The 10,056-nt window shown below is 36.4% G+C and overlaps 1 long non-coding RNA gene across 3 annotated transcripts in view; it reads right to left on the bottom strand.

The window, feature by feature from the left end:
- Positions 1-10,056, bottom strand: part of LOC107746249 (uncharacterized) — a 64,290-nt gene that overhangs the window by 51,106 nt on the left and 3,128 nt on the right. The window contains exons 3-4 of one of the 3 annotated variants that reach the window (XR_001640671.1): positions 9,322-9,445; positions 4,020-4,021 (exon numbers count right to left, since the gene is read on the bottom strand). This is a non-coding gene — a long non-coding RNA (uncharacterized LOC107746249). Of the gene's footprint in view, positions 1-4,019; positions 4,022-7,913; positions 8,038-9,321; positions 9,446-10,056 lie in introns of those variants that run through there. The other 2 variants (XR_001640670.1, XR_001640672.1) reach the window with 2 other exon arrangements.

Genomic DNA, 10,056 nt, shown 5'->3' with positions numbered 1-10,056 from the left:
AGAAAAAAATTACTGACCACAAACTTTTGAATAGTAGTGTATATTTTAACACAAAATTTCTATTTTGAATAAACACAGTTCTTTTTAACTTTTTATTTATCAAAGATTCTTGAAAAAATATCACAGGTCCCAAAAAAATATTAAGCAGCACAACGGTTTCCAACGTTGATTATAAATCAGCATATTAGAATGATTTGTGAAGGATCATGTGACACTGAAGACTGGAGTAATGATGCTGAATACAGCTTTGCTTCATAGGAATAAATTATATTTTAAAGTATATTAAAATAGAAAACTTTATTTTAAATTGCAATCATATTTCACAGTATTATTTTGTGAAATAATATTCAGTATTTTTGTCAAATGGATACAGCCTTGATGAGCATAAGAAACTTATTTAATAAACATTATTGATCCCAAACTTTTGAATGGCAGTGTATTATGTACTGTAAAAAAAAAAAAGTTTTTTCAGGTAACCTAAAATGTACATAATTTAGTCATGATATATATATATATATATATATATATATATTAGAGACGCACCAATTGCAATATTCTTGGCCGATTCCGATTTCTGATTTTTTGGAAGTGTGGCCTGCCGATACCGATTTTTGTCGATTCCGATTTTCTTTCTAAGAACTATAATTGACAGCATATACAAACAAAAATCTATGCAAATTTCAATGCAAAATTTATTTACATAATAAAAGAAATTATTAAACATTCAAATTAATAAAGTTATAGATTTTCTCTCACTTAATCAACTCTCAAAATAAAGTGCTCTGTGACTAGAAAGAGGAAGAAATAGTTAACTTAAAATGAGTTGCTGTATGTAACAAAACAGATTTTGTAAAAATCGACGCGTTTCAGAAAGGCGGGGCATAGAGGAGCAACAATAATGTACAGTATGTGGAAAATAATGTGTTTTTTTAACCTTAAACCGCATAAACACCATTGCATTACACCAAATACACAAAATAATGTTATTTTTAGTAACGTCATATGACCCCTTTAACAAACTCTATCTTTCCACTGCTAAGGAAACAGAAGCTGCATCTGAAGTGGCATTAGATCTATTACACAGTTTGATGAAGCCGAGGTGCCATAAATGCATTTACACTGCAAAATTTCAAATGCATAAATAATTTTATAAGATTAATGTTTTACATATTTTTTAAACATACAAATAAATGTTGAAAAAATGCAATGATACTTTTAAATAAATATGACTAAACCACCAGTAGGTGGCGGCAAATTTCTGTTTTAATGAGTGAGTCATTTATTCATTCATTCAACCGATTCATTCAAACGGCTGATTTATTCAGAAACGAGGCAAGTGACTATCCTTATGAATGGGCCACTGAATCATTGACTCACTCGATTCATTCAAAAACGTGGATTCATTCAGTAACGAAACACCGCTGTGTGTTATTCGGAGACACACAACAGTTCTGCTGTGGCTTTGATCGGCGGTGCATTCCAAATGGGATATGTCGCCCTCCGAAGGGCACTTTGGAGTGAAAACAATCATGGCCGCCATATTGAAGGGTTGTTCCAAACCGAAGTGCTCAAAACTGGCCACTTCAAAGGGCCCTTCGGAATGAAAGATTTCGAAGGGTACAACTGATGGACACTTGGGGCTTCCATGATCCTTTGCGCAGATTCTTTGCATGATGACGGCGCCTCTGTGTGGGCACGTGATGATGACACAAAAGGGCACTTCAAGAAACAGTTGTTTGGTCCCCTACACCCTTCAACCCTTCAAAGCTCTCACTCCGAAGGGTAAACCCTTTGAAGGGATTAGGGCATTGGGATGAGCCCTTCCGAATGGAACGCAGGGCGGAACTATTTTCGTCAGCGAAATTGAGCAAAAACAGTGAATATTTTGTCTAAAATGTAAGTCACTTAATTTTACCTTATTGTTTATTGAAATACTATTGCTCAGATGGCAGGGCTTGCGTGGCTTATGTGGCCGCCGCCTGATGAACTGCAGCTGTGACCGATCAGCCTGTTGCGGTTCATGCTCGAAAACCCTCCAATGTGGCTGAATTACAACAATTCTGCATAGATGAGTGGACCAAAATTAATTAAAAATATTATTTATACTTTATGGAAACAGTAACAGTATGGAAACAGCCTGCTTCAAATCAATCCATAGATTTTCAATTATGTTCAAGAGTGGGGATTGGGATGGCTATTCTAGAACATTGTATCTGTGTCTGTGCATAAATTCTTTGGTAGATTTGGAACAATGCTTTGGGTCATCGTCCTGCTGAAACAACCGACCCTGGCGTAACTTCAACCTCTTGACTGATTCTTGAACATTGTTCTTGCGAATCTGTTAATACTGCGTGGAATCCATGCAACCCTCAAATCTAACAAGGTTTCCAGTACCTGTGCTTGCCAAATAGGTAGACCCTCCACCCATAATGGACCCTCCACCAAATATTACAGTAGGGAGCAGGTTCTTCTCCTGGAACGCTGTGTACATTTTCTGCCATGCAAAGCGCAAATAACTCTTGTCAGTTTCATTATTCCAAAATAATTCAGGTTGTCCAGATGAGCCTTTGTATACCTCAAATGTCTCTGCTTGTTGGTAGTATGCAGAGAAAGCTTTTCCCGCATCACCCTTTCATTGAGCTGTCCCTTGTGCAAAGTGTGCTGGGGTCTCATTTATAAAACTCTCCGTAGATTTCATCTTAAAAGTGTGCATACACACAAAAGCTAGATTTTGCGTACGCACAAAAGTTTTCAGATTTATAAAACCATGCGTACGATAGAACCAGCGCATAAATCCCTTTATAAATCCCAGTCAGGGGAAGATCTTGCGTACGTGCATCTCCTCCCCGAAATCACCTCACCATATATGGATCTTGCAACGCCTAGTTTTACTATGCATAACCTCATCTGCATATTATTTCCATGCATACTCCTATCCACGTGACACCATGTTTAACACTGTCAAAGGTACAAGGAAATATGAGATATGGACTATAAATGTCATTGTGCCATATACATTAATTTTTATTGCTAAAAATCATCCAATATTCTTGTTAGGTTTTAGAATAAATATATCAATATATCCATAAAAACAAAACGGTTTTACACTAGTTCTCAGATAAATATTTTAAAATATATAGAGTCTCATTATTTTACTCTGGCCAAATATTCCAATTGTTTTAAACAATTCAAATAACATCTTCTAGCTATTTTTAGTGGAAACAGATAGGCCTATATTTAAATACAATTGTCTGACTCGCATCACTGACAAAGTATTCTAAAAAGGAAACGTGCAAATCTTACCATTTTCTTCAAGTTTTATCCTTCAAATACAATTGTATTTTTCATAATGTTGTAGAGATGCCTTCACACGACTTCAGCACCTCCGTGCAGCTGCAGTTGTACAGTAACTCTAAACAGTAACTGATTACTCATTTAACACTCCCACAGATCATGTTTTCAGGCCATTTCAAGTCTTATTTTGACATAAAGTGATTAAGAGTTATTTACTTCAATTTTTAAATTGGTCTTCCCATTAACACCATTATATTGTTCATTCAGACTGATTTGCAAACGCAGAATGTGCATGAACACAAGAGCATTTATCGCATGAACCAATCACAGCCGATCAACCAGTCATATCCAATCATATGGCAATTGCCCCCTCTAACGTGATCTTCTCCCATTCGTTCTCAATTACCCCCAGCAAACTCACGGCACGCTTTAGGGGGTCTGTTAAAACTCAATGGGCTCAGGGGAGGCACGACAGATGCAGACTCCCTCTGTAACTTTACCTGCTGGTGTCACTGTTGGACAATGTTTCTTTAGAATAACGAGTGATTTATACTTTTAAATGTTATATTTTATAATATTGGCATTGTTTTATTTTTGTACTATGAATTTATCCAATATTTTGAGAAGAAACTGTATGTATGTATACACACACCATTTACGCATTGCTTTACTTAAAGTAACCGCTAAAGTAACTGCTTACTTTTAGTTTGATTTTATTGCACTACGTCTGCTTTTGAGTGCAAGAACGCATCCTCTGTAAACAAATCCCCAGAGAGCCTGATATCTTCTGCACAGGCTGTTCCATAGTAGGGGACTGTGCATCCTCATAACTGTTCTGTTCTGACTGTTAGAACAGGTTTAGAAGACCACAGAGACCTGTTTGTAACAAACCTCACTAGCTTATTAGATATGGGTTGAGCTGCAAACACATTAAGGAATCTGAACATCAACAAACTGAAATCAATTTTAGCATTTAGTAGTGTCCAATCAAGGGACTTCAGGGCATGTGTATTGCGATAAAGCTGGAACATTCTGGTCCCTTTCTGTGGAAAGCCAGATGATACAAGCACTGCAAAATCCAGCATGTAGAGCGACTGAAACAATCACAAGATGTAATGTATTCTAAGGGGAGGAAGAGCTAAATAAATGCTTTATAGGATTTACTGGAAATTTCACGCTTTGCGACGTCCACCGCTTCTGCTGCTGCTTTCTGTTCATCCCTTTTGTTCACATGCAGATTTTATGCACGAAATAATGTTAATAAGAGAAGGAGGGAGCGAGGTTTCAGAACTTCCTCTCTCTTTCACGCTGTCCCTTTCGTTCCCTCTCTTCTAATTGCAATGCATACACATTAAGCAATCCATATTTTCAGACTCTCTCTCTCTCTCGCTCTCTTTTTATCTCTTTTTCACCTAATTGCATGCACACATTAACATATTTCCATTCGGGCTAAAAGCAGTGGCTTTGTCTGCTGCCGAATATCAAGAGAATGTTCCGGCATGTTTAGGACTGATGGAGACATGGGACATTTATGAACAGAAAATGACATTTTGTTCATACTGGAAACAGAATGTAAATGGAGAACTGATGTTACAAACTGTGTGTGTGTGTGAAAGAGAGAGAGAGAGTTTTGGCATTATTTATTGACATGGAACGAAGGCAACCTTAAGAAATCCAGCATATTCTCTGCCATCTCACGATCAGGGATTAGCCAAGTCTGCATGGGCAGGCATGCACACACACACACACACACACACTCGTGCGTGCACACACACTCTCCATCTTTGTCACACACTCACAAAAATGCGATCACTTAAACTCCAAGTAAGGCAAATACCTCATATGCATGCAAACACACGTTAAATTAATTAACTCTAGTAATTAGTCATCCCCATTTAAGGTATGACATTACAGAGAACGAGAGAGAGAGAGCCATCGACTGTGGAAGCAGAAGTCAACTCGCAGACACTCGGTCGCCATGGAAACCACTGATGCGCCCGACAGGGGGTCACACATGATCAGGTCAGCCCAGAGCCCCCTTATCGACTTGTGCCGTTTACAGATTTCACTTTGTTTCTCGGTCTCACATCTGTGCGACGGGGGGCCGCAATGTTTTTATAGGAAAGAAATGACATTGTCCTCTAAAAGCTGACAAGCCTTTGATTTTCTGACTCCCATTCTTTGTGGTCTCTCCTGATGAAATGTCCTGTGGTGTGATGTGGTGCTCTGATCTAGGACCAACTGTTCAGACTAAACATTATCAGAGAAAGCACATGGCCGCTCTTAGACCGGTGGACACGGGCAGCCAGTGAACGCACTGCTGAACTGTGGGCGGAAAGAGAACCGTGCCATTTCCATTATTTGAGGCGGAGGTATTGAACAGGCTAGAAAAGACCACACACACACTATACACAAAATTTTGCTGAATATAGATGAAAAGAATGAAAGAGAAAGGAAAAAAGAAAACCGTAATAGGGACCCGCCCATGTTTGCAGTGGGAATGAAAAGTGCCATTTGTGAAAACAGTGTTATTTTGGTCTCTCTAGTCCCCTCTTACAAGATTGTTTAGTTTATTTTTTTATTTTGTGTCGCAAAGATGTTTTTGTTTAATCTTTCTGGATGTATTTCTTCTTTAAAAAGTATTTAAATATGCGAATGTCTTGCATGAGAATCAACATTTATTCCCAGTGTAGGTTGCGCGATATACAGATATCCATATTTTTTTAACACTGCAGTAAGCTATTTCCTGTAAATGTTTGAAACTTCCAATTCATTAACTGGTAAATAACTAGAACAATAACAAAATGCAGTTAACAGTAAAACACAACAAACCAGTTTGCACTATCATGGAACATAATGGCCTGTTTTTAGGGATGCATCGAATTTTCAGCCAAAAATGGCATCATCGGTTTTTGACCGAAAATATATGAAACGGTAACGTACAAGTGACGAGTCACACACTGCCTCGATTTCTAATGTGTTTGATGAGATTCTACAGGTAAGAAGTGTATGGAGAATAATATATCTAAGTTTGTTCTAAAATATTTTGTCCAATTTGATGCGATACTTTCAATAAAAATTCGAAGTGTGATTATTTTATTGGTTTATAATAAGGGTGTCGCATTATACCGGTATTGACAATAATCGTGATATTCAAATAATGAAATATCAATATCATGTTAATTAGGAGTGTCGCAATATACTGGTATTGGCGATATTTAAAAATGAATAGTACACATATGATACAATACGATACAAACAATCTAGCGCCAATGCCATTATGAAGCGTTAAACTCTCACGTGTGATTTGTTTCATTCATACTCGACACCAGAGGGCAACCTCGTGCAGAAAGACCACAAGCCAGACTCATAAAAGTAATAAAACTAATTCCAGGAAATCCCTTATATGGACAAAGGCATCCAGCTGTCACTGTAGCTGAATAAAGTGCATTATTTACTGAGCTATGGTGACAGTTTTGCATGATGAGAATATGTACACGACTACAACAGTATATGGTTTATCTGCATTCTTCAAGCCATCTCAGGTATTTTCATATGGATAATGTATATTTATATTGCACTGTTAATTGACATAGACTTTATCACTGTATAGAATACTATAAAATAAAAATCCGTTCACAGAAGGAAGTTATTTCAAACACTTGAATGATGCTATAAAGTAAGTTTGGAGTAATGAGTTATTCTCATAAGTTGTCTTACTTTGACTGTGCTAAACTAACAACGGTTAGCATTTTAGTCTCTTCTGTTTAGTGTAATTGTTCCTTTTGTACGCAATGGTGTGATTTATTGGTAAAATAAATAAATAAATAAAGATTAATTTGACTGATAGCATGATTTTTTTAATTTTTCAAAATTTCTCTTGATATCACAATTTATCGTTAACGTGAATTTTTGAGCCCACGATAAACGTTTTGTGAAAAAACTGAAATTGTGACAGCCCTAGTTTGTAGTTTTTCCAGTTCAAATTCAAGAAATTTAAAGAAATTAAAAAGTCTAATATTAATACAATCATTTATACAAAGTATTTAAAAATATTTAAAAATACGTTATTTTCGGTTTCGGTTTTCAACCAAGTGCATCCTGAATATTTGGTTTCTGTTTCAGCCCAGAATTTTAATTTCAATGCATCTGTTTTTTTATAACCAAAATAGCTGGAAACCACTCACAATGAAAGCCTCCGACATTTAAGGTAATATGCCCACTTTTACATTAAAAATAACATGAATATGTTAAAAATTACAAGGGTACGATATAAATCCGTAAATTTCGGTACCTGTTATCAGGGGCGCGGGAAGATGTTTACAATTTACATTTCAGAGATCATTACAAATAAATTATTAAATGCTAAAACTGAATAAATTTAAATGAACAAACTTGGCGTTGCATTTGCAACCATGTGAAAACAGGGGGTGCTGCAGCCCCCTCAGCACCCCTACTTCCCGCGTCCCTGCCTGTTATACAACACAATTCTCCAGTTCACACAGTGTGATGTGAAGCATGGAAAATGTTGACAAAAGATTAATTTGTCAACACAAGGCCACTGAAGAGATGTTTTTCATTTAATGAGATATTTATTATTAATCCACGTAAATGTCAGTGTTGAAAATGCCCTTTTTTCCTCAGCGGATCACGTACTTAACTGCAGCGTCGCAAGCACAGGCGCTCGGCGTGTGCTCAGGGACTCTGCATCTGACAGCCGCAGCTCGTTTTTCCTACAAAGGGCTACAGAGAACAAGCTCTGAACTTTAATAAGACTAAATGAGCTTACAAACGCAGAGATAAAGAGTCGTTTATCCCTGCTGTGTAGAAATCTGATGATCTAAATACATTCGTCACTGTTTACAAGACAGAATATGATGAAGTTAAATATATTAATGGAGTTTGAATGGTTCATAAATCAGAATTAGGACTACACTACATAATTACAAAGTCTTCAAAGCTATTTGACAAATCCAACCAAGCATTTTGTAACAGAACAAGCTATATAAGGATTACGTAACTCATATGCATCAGGTGTAGATAATAATAATAATATTTTTTTATTATTACCATTGTTGTTGTTTTCTATAACAACACACTGTTATATACTTTATTATTTTTGTTTAAATGATTATTGAATTAATATACTTAACATTATTTTTAAATATAATAATAATAGTAATTGATATTATTTTTACTGTTGTTTTATATAGAGAAGGCCAGGACTATGTTTCATTTTTATATATACGCATAAACAATAACTTAAGGTATGGGATCCCAAAGGGACTGCAAAGGAGTGTTAAGAAGCCCATAGAAAAATGTAGAGGAAAAATTAGGTACAAATCTAACTATAATAATAATTTTAAATTTAAGAACTAGTCAGAAACCATGAAACTAATTTATTCTATTCACAACATTAATAGAATTAATACTTTCCAAATACATTAACATATATTTAATTTATCACAATTTAAATTCTGTCTTTATACATGAAATATAGCTGTCTTTTATATTTTATGAAGGGGTCCCAAGGGGGATCATAATATTTAGGGGACCATGGCATTAAAAAGTTTGACAAACTCTTTGGGCATTGATTTAGTATTGATAGCTAGGTGCCAGAGGCTTATATCTTTCTAAAGCCAAAATTTTGGTATTGATTCAATCCTATTCCAGTGTAAATACAAGTGTAGCTAGACTTTTGCCTGCGGCATAAAGTCTTGTCCTCACTGCAGCTTTGTCTGACCAAGAACTGCCCAATTAGTAAGCAGGAGATCATTTGACTGACATTAAAAATCAATCCATCAATCACAGTTTTTTTTTTTTACATGTTGTTTAGACAAGTTTATCTGAAATGAATTATTCCACTTGCAGTTTTTGCATGCAATATGCAACAAGCGGTCATTGAACAGACAGTGGATGATCCATGGCCATGCTGTCTTGAGGCTAGTGTAAACCTAACTTTCATGCTATATTTGTTATTTAAATTCTTTTGCAGTGCAAATATGATTCAGAATAAGGAAATCTTACCAGAATTTCACTGGTTCGCCTTTTATGGCCTTCTCTTGTCTTGAGATGCTGGTCTTCTCGGTTTCTTTCTTGCTTTCTATCTGTGGGGCCGCTGATTTATTAATCCATGCAGGAACAGACAAGCCTACAAAGAATATGTCGACCAAATGATTCTAAAGAAACGGTGGACAGAAGTGATTCACAGCAAACGATTCCTAGCAGATGCTTCATAGAAGGTGAATTAAAGGCGTGCGTATGCGTTGTGATACTCTCTAAAATGGCGGAAGACAGTTACTCAGGGGAGAAGAATTGTTGAATAAAGTCGTCATTTTTGTTTTGTTTGCGCACAAAAAGTATTCTTGCAGCTTCGCAAAATTGAAGTTGAGCCACTGATGTCACATGAACTGTTTTACCGATGTCCTTGCTACGTTTCTGGACCTGGGAACATTTCAGTTGCGTTGCTGTCTATGGAGGGACAGAGAGCTCTCAGATTCCATCAAAAATATCTTAATTTGTGTTCCGAAGATGAACGGAGGTCTTACGGGTTTGGAACGACATGAGGGTGAGTAATTAATGACAGAATTTTCATTTTGGGGTAAACTAACCCTTTAAAGAAAGTGATTCATTACAAGCGTCATTCAAACTACTGTAAACACTATCATTCACAGGACGTATGTTGCATCCATGGCAACAAACTCCGAAATCTATGTTTGGTCCTTTTGTTCTACTCGGAGAGACGCGGTGTCCCTGTGGCAC

The sequence above is a fragment of the Sinocyclocheilus rhinocerous genome, unplaced genomic scaffold, assembly GCF_001515625.1.
Source record: "Sinocyclocheilus rhinocerous isolate Xijiao unplaced genomic scaffold, SAMN03320098_v1.1 scaffold3060, whole genome shotgun sequence".
Classification (NCBI taxonomy): Eukaryota; Metazoa; Chordata; class Actinopteri; order Cypriniformes; family Cyprinidae; genus Sinocyclocheilus; species Sinocyclocheilus rhinocerous.
Note: the sequence above shows the minus strand (reverse complement) of the source record. Positions and strands in the feature narration are given on the sequence as shown.